This window comes from Lissotriton vulgaris, chromosome 4_1, assembly GCF_964263255.1.
Source record: "Lissotriton vulgaris chromosome 4_1, aLisVul1.2, whole genome shotgun sequence".
Lineage (NCBI taxonomy): Eukaryota > Metazoa > Chordata > Amphibia > Caudata > Salamandridae > Lissotriton > Lissotriton vulgaris.
In genome coordinates, this window is record NC_141691.1 from 1,591,006,396 (window position 1) to 1,591,021,773 (window position 15,378).

Here is a 15,378-nt window from a genome sequence, read left to right on the forward strand (position 1 = left end):
ACGAGAGAGTCTCCTTCCTCGCACCCAAGAGAAACCTCCGCTCCGCCGACCTCGCCGAGGTCCCCCACATCTGCAGAAACAAAACCAGAGGAAGAGCCTTCTCCTACATCATAGACAAGACCTGGAACTAACTCCCGGTGAACATCAGATGCTCCCGACCCTGCACACGTTCAGGAAGGACCTCAAGACCTGGCTCTTCGACTGATCCGGAGCTGTCTTCTAATCCCCCCAAGTGCCTTGAGACACTCACGGTTGAGTAACGTTCTATATAAACCCCTGATTGATTGATTGATTGAAACTCAGAAATGTTTACACTTTCACTTTCTAGATGATGTCATCAGTGATATCATCAAGATATCATCAGTGAAGTCACTGACCATGTCATGATTGATGTAATATGTGAGGTCATAAGCAGTGCATTGTGGGAGCATACATTATAGTTAGACCAGCTAACTGTAACTGCTGAATTTCACCGGTTTTGTACAATTGAAATATGAGCCTAACTATAACGTCCCTGTGTATATATATATATATATATATATATATATATATATATATATATATATATATATATATATATATATATATATATATATATATATATATATATAGATACACACACACACATTAGTTATAGTTCGGTGTTGACCCCAATGCATTTTACATAGACTTTTTGTTATTGTTCGCAGCAGCAAACCAGCTGAATGGATTGTAATGAAATGTCACAGCAATGTACATTAGACTATGTATATTATATTTTTGCTATTGCAAGTGATGTTATAAAGTGGTTATGAAGCACAATGCTACTAAAACTAGCAAGGAAGGTCAAAATATAAACTAGACTGCATATGTAAAGTTTCAGATTTATACATGAACAACTGAAATAACCATTTATGGTCACATGCCAATGAAGCCCAATAAACAAATACATAAGAAATAGAATACATCTTAATCTTAATACGTTTTCTTAGTATGCCCGCTGGAGCTTACACATACCACCTGAGATATTTGAATTAGACTAGCTCAACTTTGTTTTATGGTTAGTCATTTGTTTACATGGTTGTTCTTAGAAAACCCAATTATCAGACCCCCTATAGTGCCAAAGTATGGAGACACTTATGGAAATAACTAATAAAAAACTAAGCATTAGGGTTATACTAAACATGAACAAGCACAGGTCACTGATGTTTCCGGTAATAACTGGGAACGGTATTCGCCACAGACTTTGGCCACCCTTTATGATTAGGATTGTCTACTTGCGCTGGGATGCGATAGAATGTTGGGAACTGTATTCTTCCTTTTGAAATAACAAGAAAATGTAATGCCAATTCAAAGCACTTTAATTTGGCCGACAATACCAAAGCATCTTAATGTGACTGACAACAACAGCAAACTACATTCCGCATCATGCTCGGGACACGCTTCGATGATGACACAATCGCGTAAAGGAATGTAATGGCGTGGGTAATCAGCAAGAGATGTGAAGCAGTGAGCTTATATTCCAACCGCTCGGATGCTCTGATCATTCAACGACCGGCAGATAGGAATACGTTTAGGTGTGCATGCCAGCACATCTCCTTGACGAACTAAGTGGGCTAGGGGAGGATTGTTGTTTTGCCCCCGTTTCACAGGCAGTTCTCTGGCACTAAAGTTATATAAGAAATCACCCACTGGGGACTTCCTATCTTAGTTGCAATGAGCAAAGTGGGAAACAAGATTATTCTTAAAAGGATGATACTTCTAATATTTTCTATGAACAGTTATCACCCATACTCCGATGATATTGTAGAATGTCTGTGCAATGTGGTGAAAACAAAAACATAAATTAGAGCATACAAATTTAGATGGGCTTTAAAGCCCGTAATCATGTTTTTGATTTATGTAAGGGGGAGTACTATTAGAGTTCAGCCGTGCCATGAAACCATGTGCCTCTGACAGCAGATTATATCGCTCACCCTCGGTTGCTATTTTGCTCCAGTGTGTGACTACAGGGAAGTGCCATCCTGTTCTGGCTAGTAATAGCTCAGACCACCCTAAGGTCAGGGTAAGCGTATGTGACACGAATGTTTCACCAAAGCATGCCCGCAAGTGGAGTGTGTTCCAGGCGTGATTTCGCACTTCTTACACTATCCCACCAAGTTTGGCTCAACAGAGATTTGAATGGGGCACTGAAGTGATGTCTGAGGTCCTTCTTTTATACACAGTTGTGCCTTTGAAGTGGGGGAAAGCTTCTCGAGACATGCCTTTGAAGTGCACACATGCCCTGCCTTCCCTGCCCTGGCTCTAGACTAACTACAGGGGGTATGCAGCAATTGAGTGGAGACAGGGCACAGCCTATTCAGTTGTAAGTGAGGCTGGGCCCGGCTCCTCCCTCCCATCCTGCCAGTGATGGCCCATCCAGTCGCACCCAAACTCCCATTGTGTGTTGCTGTTTAGGAGGAATACACAAAGCCCAACTGCCAATTACACCCAGTCATGTGACCAAAGCCGGGCTGCAGGCACCAAATGGCTAAGGCAAGAAAATGCCAACTTTCTAAAAGTGAAATTTTCAGATTTGTAATTTAAAATCCGACTTCACCAAAAGTTAGGATTTTAAATCAGGCTTCCAGAGATACCAAATATGAACTGGCTAACTCTTCCCATTTAGAAAAAAAACGTATAAAATGTAATAAGACAACTCCGATGTTATCGTATGGGAGAGCCAGGCCTTGCAGTAGTGGAAAACAAATTTAAGAGTTTCTCACTCTCAGGACTTGTGAGTCTTAAAAGTGCATGTCCTACTTTTTAAATACATTGCACCCGGCCATCTGTGTTGTTCAGGACCTACACTAGGGGTGACTTATATGTATTAAAAAGGAAGGTTTGGGCCAGGCAAAAGGTTTATGTTAGATGAAAACTGCACATACAGGCTCGGCAATGGCAAGCCTGAGACATGTTTAAAGGGCTTCTTAAGTGGGTGGCACAATCAGTTACGCGGTCACACTATTAGCAATTAATTTACAGACCCTGAGTACAAGTAGTACCACTTTACTAGGAACTTATAAATACATTAAATAAGCCACTTTGGGATAAGCCAATATTACCATGTTTTAAGGAATGAGCACCTGCACTTCAGCACTAGTTAGCAGTCAGAGGCAAAACTAGAGCCAAATTTCGGGGGGGGGGCTACTGAAAATTTCAGGGGGCTAACTCTGCAGAGTGAAGATGCAGGGGCTCTTATAAGGGGCGAAAAAACAACAAAGCCTCGTTAGCAAGTAAATGGTCTTTTAAAGACCTGCGAAGTACTTGGGTGCGGCTGCAATAAGACGGACGCCAGACCAGAACAGCTCAAAAACTGTCTGTATGCCCTGGCTGATGCACACAACGGGGGGGCTGAAGCCCTTTGAGCCCTATGGCGTTGCGCGCCTGCTAGCAGTAGTAACGCATGCATAGTCATAATGCCAGAAAAATGATATCAGAAAAAATGGAGGATGAAGGCAAAAAGTGGGGGGGGGGACCACCCTAAGGTAACAGGTCTAACTGCACTGGAAAGGGGTAGGCAAGCAACAGTCAAACATGGCGGGAAGTTATGTCATGCCTTATGTGATTTGCTTACCATAACTGGTGAATAAGTAGTTATAGTTAGGCTGCCAGTAATAGGAATTTCTCAGATTTTTGACCCTTAATTAACTTTGCACCCATTTGACGAACCTCCAGTAAACCTTTCAGACCTATTGTTCCCGTTATATTGGCGGAGGATGGAAAGTTTTGCAGTGTTTGGTCAAGAAGGTGCAAAGGAAAAAGGGGTATCCCAAAACAGGTTTTGACCCCAATGCATTTCACATAGACTTTTCGTAATAGAAGTAGCAGCAAAACAGCTAAATGGATTGTAATAGAATTTCACAGTAATGTACATTAGACTATGTGGGTGATCATTTTTGGCTATTGCAAGTGATGTTATAAAATGGTTTTGAAGTTATAAGGGCCACAGCCTTAGTGACATCTGTGTCACACAGTACTACTAAAAATAGCAAGAAAGCCCATAAAATAAACTAGAGTGCATTGTAAAGTTTCAGATTTACTGAAAGACCCACTTATGGTCACATGGTACTGGAACCCAATAAACAAATGAATAACAAATAGAATACATCTTAATCGACATTACTTTTCTTAGCATGCACTCTGGATCACAAAATAAAACTGTGTCCAACAAGCCAAACAAAAACCACCTTCCTTATGCACTCCTGTGAAACAAAATGGAAAAGTGACTTAGCAGTGAACTATACAAACTACTAAATGGAGGACATGATAATTGGCACCTACGAAAAAGAAATATCTCAATTTTTAAAACAACAATGATTAGCTTTCATTTACTTTGGGCTTCATATGTAACACAATGTTACTGAAAGTAACAAGGGAGATGAAAAATAAAATAAACTGCATATGTAAAGTTTTAGAATTACTACATGAACAACTAAAAGACACATTTCTGGTCACAATAAATACAATGGATAAAAAGAAAGAAATCACAATACATCTGATTGCCACATTGTAGTTCTAGTTAGAATTCCCAGAAATAGGAATTCCTCGGAGTTTTGCTCTTAATAACTTTCCAGTCATTTGACGAATCACCACAAAACTTTCCAGACCAACAGCATTTTCTAAATATTTTGATGATGTAAATTTTAGGGCTGAATCGTTAAGGGGGTGCAAAGATAAAAGGGGGGTCTCAAAAAGTGTTTTTCCATCAATGCATTTTCTATAACCTATTATAGTTGAAGTAGCGAAACTAATAACTGAAAAGATTTACATGAAATTTGGGAGGATTATACATTATGGTGCGCAGATGATCCTTTTTGGGTATTTGAGGCAAGTAGGGTAAGTATTTTTCAGTTATAATACATTTAAACTTTGTGATATCTGTGACTGCAGTACTTTCATTGAATTTCTTAAATTTTGTGAAACTAAAGCGGTACATGGCGTTGACAAGTCATTATCTGATTGGATAATGAGTGCTTTTTAAAAAGTTTAAAGGCAGCCATATTGTTTTTAGGCCACTTTGTCAGTGTTCTGGCTTAGGGCCTTAGATATAGGCAAGTATTAGGTTTAATATTTTTCCCTATCTATTATACCACTTTAGTAAACTGGTAATAGGTACGGAAAAAAAATTATACGTTTCTATTTGTTTTAAAAAGATGTTACGGAGTACTGCGGTACTACCTAGTAAGTACTGCAGTACTTACATTTTTTTAATAAAAATAAAAAACGCTGTCAAACACTATATTTCACAAATATAGTGTAGTAAGTATATATTTACAATTTTTAGCATATTTAATTCTGTGAATAAAAGTGTATGAAGCACCACAGGAAAAAAAACACATTTCCTGTAAAATACGGTACTTCCTAGGTACTAGCGCAGTACTCTGTAAACGTATTTAATGAATAAATAAAAAATATATAATTCAATTTTCCTACCTATTTCCACCTTTAAAAAAGTGGTATTAGGTAGGGAACCACAGTAAAATCTACTACTTACCTATATCTAAGGCCCTAACAAAGAAAACAGTCAAAGTGTAGTAAAAAAAAGGCTGCTGTTTCATTTTCTAAAACAAGTAAATATCCAATTATATACCGGATTGTCATCATCATGTATCATGGTATACCGCAAAGTTGCCGCAGTATACAGTGGCCCATATTATAAATACGGCCTTGTTTTGTTATTGTATTGTGGTACCCTTGTGTCACGCATGGTGTTGCATGGGCAAGGCAATACTAACATCAGATTTACAAAGCAAAGCAAGGCCACCAGGGGTGACCTTTTGTTGATTGGTAAATCTGGTGAAATGTAAGGGAGGGAATTTCGCTGTTTTGCGTTACTCTGCTCACCATAATCTATATTGCTGCTTAATTTCACATACATTTGTATGTCGCTCCACTGTACGCCACTACACTATACACCATTCCACTCTACGATATCCCAGTATATGCCATTCCACTCAACGCCACGCAATTGATCGATACTCCACTGTATGCTATTCCACTCTATGCATGTCCAATGTGCAAGACTCCACTCTATGCCATTCCACTCAATGTTATTACACTGTACACACCTCCACTGTATGCCACCACACTCTACACTATTACACTGTGCTTACCTCTGCTCTACGTAACTCCACTGTACGCCACTCCAATAGACACTATTACACTATACACTATTCCACTCAACACCATTCACTGTATGCCACTCCACTCTACAACACTCCGCTCTACGATATTCCACTGCATGCCACTCAACTGTACGCTACCCCACTGTACACCACTACATGCCTCTCCACTCTACACCACTACAATCTATGCTATTCCATTGGACACCACTCCGATGTAAGCCACTCGACTGTATGCTATTACACTCTACCTCACGCGACTGTAAGCCACTCAAGTCTACAAGTCTCCACTGTATGCTATCCCACTATACACTATAACACTCTACGCGACTCCACTGTCCTATTACACAGTACACAACTCCACTCTATGTCAGCCCACTCTACGCTATTACACTGTACGCCTCACATTGTATGCCACTCCACTAAGCGCTACTCCACAGTATGCTATTCCACTTCCACTGTATGCCACTCTATGCTATTCCACTGTATGCCAATCCATTGTACAACACTCCACTGTATGCTACTTCCTTATTTGCCACTGCACTGTATGCTACTCTAATCTATGCCGCTCCACTACACGCTACTCAACTCTCTGTCACTCCACTATACACCACTCCATTCTATGCTGGAACATTGGATGCCACTCCACTGTATGCTATTCCACTCTACCCCACTCCACTGAAAGCCACTCCACTCAATGCTATTGCACCGTACACATCTTCATTCTTTGCTACTCTACTATAATTCTACCCGACCCACTCCAATGTATGCCATTTCATTCTACGCTACTCCATTGGATGTCATTCCACTGTACATTACTCCACTGTATGCTATTACACTCTACCCCACTCCAATCTACACCACTCCACTGTAAGCCACTCAACTGTATGCTACTACACTATACTCTATTATAATCTATGCCACTCAACTGTGCAACATTCCACTCTATGCCACTCCACTGTATACCACTTCAGTCTGCGCTACTCCACTGTACGCTACTACACTATATGCTATTCCACTCCACCGTACGCTATTCCAATACATGCCACTCCACTGTAAGCTACTCCGTTCTATGCCACTTCAGTGTACTCTCCTTAACTCTATATAACTTCACTCTACAAAACTCTACTACACTCAGTGCAACTCTATTAGACTCTACTCCACTGTATCCCCATACATTCCACTGCCCAAATTTGTACCAAACTCTATGCCCGTACACTCTATTGTACAACACTCCACTCGACGACAGTTTCCAACACTGAATGACACAGCACTCCACTCTTCTGTATGACTCGCCACTCAAATTTATTTTTTTGTTTAAATCTGTTTATTGTATTTTCATGGAACAACATTTGAATGCAATCCACAACATTGCACAGAGCCTTAACCCAAACATTCACAGTACCAGCTAGTGGAAAGAAGTACAACACTTTGTAATCGGGATGATAAGACAGCAGTACAAATGTTGGGTGCTCGTCGCCCCCCCACCCCACCTCCCCGGGCATGTTGTGGTACTCAGCTACTGTGCGTGTCGTTCTGACAGGCGCAACTCATGCTAGGCTGCGTGCCGGAGGAGGGGTCATTTTCCCGTGAAGTTCTTTCTCATTGCCTCCTTATATCGATATCATTGAGGAGGCGCACACAATGTGGGTAAGGGGGGGGAACCGTGATTAACCGGGTGGGGGGCATGGGTGGGCGGAGTGATCATGGGCCGCTGCAGTGTGGATTATGCCTCTGCACCGGCGCCTGAGGGGGGGCTTGTGTGTTACAGAGGGGGTGGGGGCACTGCACTCTGGTTGATTCTGCATGCGTCTGTGTAAGCTCAGGGCATAACCGTCATGCGTATCGCTGAATGTGTTTAGCTACATGGTACTTGTGTGGGGGTTCTGTTTCTATTCGCCTGCTGCAGAGCCAGCGTCAGGCTCTAAGGCCTCATCACCGTCAGGAGTTCCCATAGTATTGCGTCCCAGTTTTCTGCAATGGGGATCTTATGGAGACCCAGTGCGTCCTCCCTGCGCAGTGCTACACTTTCGGCCGCGCCCAGACCTTTAGCGAAAGCTTCCAGGCTTGCACCACCTGGGGTTCCGCCGATTGCCTGCGCCTCATGATCAGTCACTTTGCAGTGATCAGCTCCAGTGCCAGAAACCGAGAGGTGACTCACAAGCGTTTGTTGTTTGCATACAGGTGCAAGACGCAGGTCTCCCATGTCTGGTAAATGGTTCGGCCCATGTAGAGGCTTAGTGCTGACTCTACAAACTCCTAGTACTCCCCCAGCCTCGGACAGTTCCACAGCATGTGCAGTAAATCCGGGTCGGCAGCTTGACAGCATGGGCAGGCTGCGGATGCACCAGCGTAGTATTTGTTAATTTGCGCTGGCGTAAGGTATGCCCTCTGCGTGATAAAGTATTGTATGAGCTGGAGCCGCATGTTGCGCGGAACAACTATCGGGCCCTCCAGCACCCTGTCCCACTCAGCTTCCGTGAAAGGGCGTTGGAGGTCTTCCTCCCAGTGAACGCGTAGGGAGAGTAACAGCATTGTTATGTGAGACCGCAGAGATGCCGCAAACCACTTTGTGAGATGACTAACCCACCCCAACACGTGCAGGTATTGGATAGTTAGGTGCATGTCTGGTAGATGGTGTGGCCCGTGTAGAGGCTTAGTGCTGACTCTACCAACTCCTAGTACTCCCCCAGCCTCGGACAGTTCCATAGCATGTGCAGTAAATCCGGGTCGGCAGCTTGACAGCATGGGCAGGCTGCGGACGCACCAGCGTAGTATTTGTTAATTTGCGCTGGCGTAAGGTATGCCCTCTGCGTAAAAAAGTATTGTATGAGCTGGAACCGCATGTTGTGCGGAACACCTATTGGGCCCTCCAGCACCCTGTCCCACTCAGCTTCCGTGAAAGTGCGTTGGTGGTCTTCCTCCCAGTGAACGCGTAGGGAGAGTAACAACATTGTTATGTGAAACCGCAGAGATGTCGCAAACCACTTTGTGAGATGTCTACCCCTCCCCATCACGTGCAGGTATTAGATGGTTAGGTGCATGGAAGGTTCAGTGGACATGTCTCCCCAGTTCTCATGTAGAGCGGCTATGAGTGCTCGGTGTTTTAGAAATTGCCCCAGCGCTACTCAGTAGGCATCGATGAGTGAGGCATAAGTCGATAGGGCGCCATCATGATACAGATCCCCGAGGTCTTGTAAACAACTATCAGTGAGATGGCGCACTTCACGGCTGTGATGGCACATTGTCGACCTGACGTGTCTATTATTGAGATCGCGGGGTGAACGGTTTGGTGGTCCTCGTCAAAATCAGACTTGTGCAGTAACATCGATGTGCCACAGTTAGAAGGAGATGCAGCGGTGGCTTCTGCTTGCAGCATGGGTAGAAAAGAGTGAGAAGAGTCTCATGGGTCACGGCCGGAAGGATCGATGCAGTGTCCACTAGGCGCTGCTCCGACAGCCATACGGCCACCCATTGCAGCTGGGTTGCTACATAGTAATGTTCCAGGTTGGGTAAGGTTGGCCCCCCCCGGTCCGACGGTAGATATAGCTTTCGAATTGCTACTCTGCTATGTGAGGCCACCCAGATGTGCCCTCTCACTTATCATTCCAGTGTATTGAAAAGGGACAGAGGAAGGTACAATGGCAGATTGGTAAAGTAATATAGCAGTCAAGGCAGGATTATCATCTTTGTTAACGCTACTCGGCCCATGGTGGTTAGAGGGAGCATTCCCCAGAATGCTGCTTGTGACCGGATAGATGTGATTTCCCTATCCAGATTCCCCTCAAGCAGATCTGTTGTGCGATGATACACCCGGATCCCCAGATATCGGAATGTGTGTGCTTCCCATTTGATGCGTGTGCCACCCAGGACATACTGTGGGTCAGGAGAGTCTGCGTCAAATGGGTAAAGACAGATTTGGATGCATTTACAACCAGCTCGACACTGTGGCAAATTCACATAAGATGTGCTCTACTTCGCCTGGACGCCACTCCAATTTATAACAGTTTCCTCGACTCTATGCTACACCAATCAACTATACCCTACTTCATTTTCCACCACTCATCTCTATGCTATTCCACTCTATGTCACTCCATCCTTCTACACTACACTGTATGGTATTCCACTGAACGCTATTATACTGTATGCTACTCCACTTTACTGTAATCCACTCTACACCACGAAAGGGTATGCCACTCTACTCTACACCGCTCCACTGTACGACCCTCTAGAAGTCCACTACACATTTTGGCACTCAACAGCCCTCTACTCCACTACCCAACTCTATACTCTACTCTATGCCCTTACACTTCATTGTGCAACACTTTATTCCACTACGCAACACTTTTCTAACCCTAATACACAGCACTCCCCTCTACTTTATGAAACACCCCTCTAATTTAAAGCAGTTTACTACCTATGCGATGTCAGTACACTCTATGCCACTCTACAACACACCAATACACCCTATTATACTTTACTGCACACTACGTTACGCCACTTCACTCCACTCTACTCCACTGTACGAGACTTTACCACACTCTACGCTACTGTACAACAATCCACTCTATGCAGCTCCATTGTTTTACACACTACTGTACTCTATGCGACTCCACTCTACAACACTTTACTACACTGAATGGCACTCTCTACAGCACTTTACTCCTGTCTAGAAACCTACACTCTACTGTATAACACTGTACTATACAGTATGCCACTGTACAACACTCTACTCATCTCTATGCCGCTCTACTATACTCTAGTCCCCTGTACCCACTGTATGCAACTCTTTGTATGCCACTGCACCCCACTTTACTCTACTATACTCAACGACACAGTACTCCACTACTCCACTGTACACCACTCCACTCTACGCCACTCTATGCCATTGTACTGTATAACACTTTATGCCAATCCACTATACCACACCCTACAACACTATACTGTACCCACTCCACTCTACAAAACTCAACTAGACTGTATGCCACTTTACTCTACTGTAATCTACAACACTTTCATATACGGTATGAGACGCCACTCAACGCAGTAGTCCAATCTATGAGACTTTACTTTATGCTACAACACTTTAGTCTACTGCACTCCACACCCCTATAGTCTATGACACACCTCTTGACACTCTGACACTTTACCTCACTCTTCGCTACCCCATTCCAGTGTAATCCACTCTACATCGCTCCACTATCTGACATTGTACTCCACTATATGCAACTTCACTCGGCAACACTGTATTACACTCTATGACACTCTACTCCATTCCCATCCACTCTACGCCACTGTACTACCATGTTGAACACTCGACAACACCCCACTCCACTCCTCTCTACGATACACATTTCCATCCACTATATGACATAGCACTCCACTTTCCCCTAGGGTATTCTACGACACTTCACTCGACGATACTCCAGTCTACAACACTCTACTTTATCCTACTCAACTCTAAAGCACTCTACTCCACTCTAGGATAGTCTATGACACCATACTCTACTGTACGACACGCAAGTCCACTGTACAACTTAGCGCTCCAGTCTACGATATTGGACTCCACTTTATGAGACACCATGCCATTACATTACATAGCACTTTACTACACTGTACAGTACGCCACTCCCCTCTACTCTGCTCCACACTATGACAACAGACTTTACAGCACTCTTCTCCATTATACTGTACAAAACTCAACATAACAGCACTCTACTCAATGATACTGGACTCTACGATTCGAAACATATTTTTAATAAAAGTTTAAAAAAACATTGAAATTCAAATTAGAAAAACAAAGGTTAAAGCTTAGTTATAGTTAGACAAACTTTTTTTCCCCTATACAAACCAAACTTAAACTACAAAAAATTAAAAAATTGTAAAGTTATAGCCTTCATTTTCAATGTATCCACTACTCTTCAATTATTATAAGAAGCACACCTCATTACACAATCTTTTCAACTCGCTAACCAGACAACACTAACTATAACTCGCCACTCTACCTCACTCTGTGTTCTCACAAATAGTTGCACTGCTCTGTACGACACTACACTGAACAAGACTCTCCGCCACTCTGCTGTATGACACAACACTCAACAACACCGAACTATACGACTCTCTACTTCACTGAACTTCACTCTATGCCACTGCACTCTACAACACTCAACAGTCTATGCCACTCTACTCAATGACACTCCACTTCACCACAATTCATTTCACGACACTCCAGTTGATAATACACCACTGTATAACAGCCAACTCTACTGTCCAACATGCCACTACACTCTACAACATGCCACTCCACTCTACGATACTCCACTCCACTATATGACACATCACACCACCCCAATGTCTAACAGTTTACTCCACTGTATGCTAGGTTACTTGACTCTATTCCATTCTACAATACTCCACTCTATGATTCTTGACTCTACAACACTCTCCTTCACTGTACTACACGACACTCCACTTTACAACACTCCAGCAATGACTGACACTCCACACAACCATTTCACACATTTTTCTTTAAAAAAAACAACATTAAAATACAATTAAAAAAGCAACGGTTAAGGCTAATTTAAAGTTAGAAATACCTTATTTATTCTTTCTATACAACCCCACTTAAAATACACAAATATTAAAAATTGTAAAGTTATAATTATAACTTCCATCTATAATTTACGCACAACCTTCAAATTACTATTAGTCGTGCACCTCCAAACACAGTCTTGTCATCTCACTCACCACACTACATTAACTATAACTCATTCCTTTTCATTGCACTGGTTATACCCTTGCATACAACATTACTCATAACATGTGAAATCATAACATTCATGACAACACTTAGAAATTATTAAATTACATCATTTGTCACAACAAAGTGTATGGTAAAGTGGCAAGTTATAGTTAGTGTTGCCTGGTTAGCGAGTTGAAAAAACAGTGTGTAAGGAGGTGTGCTACTTATAATAATTTGGAGGTGCTGAATAGATTGCAAATGAAAGGTATAACTAGAATTTTTACAGTTTTTGTAGTTTGTTTGGTTTGTATAGGGAAAACAACGTTTTCCTAAATATAACTAAACATTAAACTTTGTTTCATCAAAAGAGATATAAGATTATGGACAATTTAAACTGTAGCACATTTATAGTACAAAAGTGGAAATAGAGTACTGATAAGGGGACTAACCTTTGAAAAGCTGATCTATGGGACGGGACTGGTGTTAGAATGTTGGGTAAAATGCTTGGACTTGCTAATAGTCACACATGACATTAGCCCACGTGACAACTATTCTGGCTCTATGAACTGCAAAGGGTAACTATTTGTCAAAATGAATCTCTGGAGCCCTTTTGTTGGTTATCTACCTATATTTAGGGGGTGCAGTCACTCTCACTGCATACAGTAACTCTGAAACACGTGGCAAATCACTTCTTTGTTTATTTAGGATAGGTTTCCCAGATGAGGTTAGGGTACCAGTGAGACCCTCTGTACTTTTGAGTTGTAGTTTATTCTTGATTTATATCGAAACAACCAAAAGGGCAAAACCATCTGAGATTAATGGTTTGGAAAAAAAAGCACGAACATGTCATTAATTCCCAGTGACAAAGCGTCATCTGTTAATAATTCATTAGGTATTGAATGTACAGTACTAAGGGTAACTATACTTCCTTTGGAAGATTTTGTAAGTAGTAATTGGCAAGGACACTGGACTATTTCTACTTTTTGAGTAAAATCGAAAATCTGAATAACATTGAATAGGCCTAATAGTACATCTATCAACGATTCTAAAGAGTTCAGCATAGAAGAATATTTTTTAGCTCATAACGCAGAAATACTATCTAAATGCTGCATGGGAAATGTAGATGAAATTCTGAAACGACGAGAAAGTTTCCTGTCCACGTTTTATTTCCTAATGATTGAAGTCGACAGACTGTTAAATGTGAAGAATCTTTCGGTACATGATAATAATTGCCCTACTCTACTGTACGTGCAATTCAAAACACGAGTGAGGCAATGGTTATTTTTTGTCAAATTGTTTTCATCAATAATTCTAGAATTGTTTACATGACGATATGAAACAAAGAACAGGGAGAAAGAAAATGGCAGATGTATAAACGAAGCATTGCCAGGTAGGTACTCCGTGTTCTGAACTAATGCGATAGTAATCTTTTATGTTACACATTTGGCGACCCTGTTAAAGTGTTTTGAATTGGAGAAGACAATCACTATTTACACTGCAATGTTCTCAAAGCTGTTTTCCAATAGGGCATTTGGAATTCAGAGGAGACGTATATAGTTTACATCTGTTTGTGGTGGAAGGTGCTTAATTTTAAAGCGACTCCTAACATTTCCGACACAATTTTTTTTAACAGCCATATAGGCGTTCTAGGCTACTTTCAAGAAAGTGGGACTTTTGACAAAGTCCTGCTTCCACACGCGACACACTGTACATAAAACGGACCATACACTGATCACCACGAGAAACGTTTTAAAATACTGCAGTTTTGGTTAAGACAAAAAGCGCATTTTCATTGCGAGAACCTACTGCTTGTTAAAGAACATTTGTAGGAGTGAGTGTACTTATTTTTATTTAAAGAGTCCGTTTTCTTTAGCTGTCTCTTGAAAGCATGTTAGTGTGTCGTGAGAATGAATATATCTAGTGTAACTACCAATGCCTGGAAGTGACTCTGGGTAAAGACTAGAGTTTAAAAAAGCTAAAGCCTGTTCTGGATCCTGTTTAGGGTCAGTTCAAGAGCTGATCACACAGCACCAGTCTTGCAGCACTGAGGCTGCCAGCGATGGCCCTACCTGCCGCTCTCCTGCTGCAGTACTCCCTGGAGTCAAGTCATTGAATGTTGGGGGTACCGGGCATGCTCTCGGGCTGCAGTATGTGCAGGCTCTCCCACGGGACTTGGATAGCTGGCTGCGCCGGAACAGTGAGGGTAGTTCTCGAAAAGAAGCTTGCAAGTCCCGCTGAAGGGTCGCTATGGCAACAGAACGCTACAAAACAGAGCCAAACCGGAAAAGGTGAAAAGAAGCAGCGCTCGCGCACAACCCTGTGCCCTGAGCATCGAGTCGCTGAGACTAATGGGGGTGATGTGCTGCTATATCCGGTACCACTTAGGAAATACGACGCCAATGTGTCTTTACCCTAAGCGCGAACTAATTTACCGTTTATGCTGTATGTATTACATAAAAGAGAGTGCTGCTCTGCGGTGAGGGAAGTAGATGT

General features: G+C 42.3%; 1 protein-coding gene across 2 annotated transcripts in view; it reads right to left on the reverse strand.

Moving 5' to 3' along the window:
• PPP1R42 (protein phosphatase 1 regulatory subunit 42) overlaps window positions 1-15,110 on the reverse strand; it is a 655,757-nt gene extending 640,647 nt beyond the window's left edge. The window contains exon 1 of one of the 2 annotated variants that reach the window (XM_086965837.1): window positions 14,955-15,110. The gene's annotated coding sequence lies outside the window, so the exon portion shown is untranslated. The remainder of the gene's footprint in view (window positions 1-14,954) is intronic. The other variant, XM_086965838.1, reaches the window with a different exon arrangement.
• Window positions 15,111-15,378: the final 268 nt, after the last annotated feature.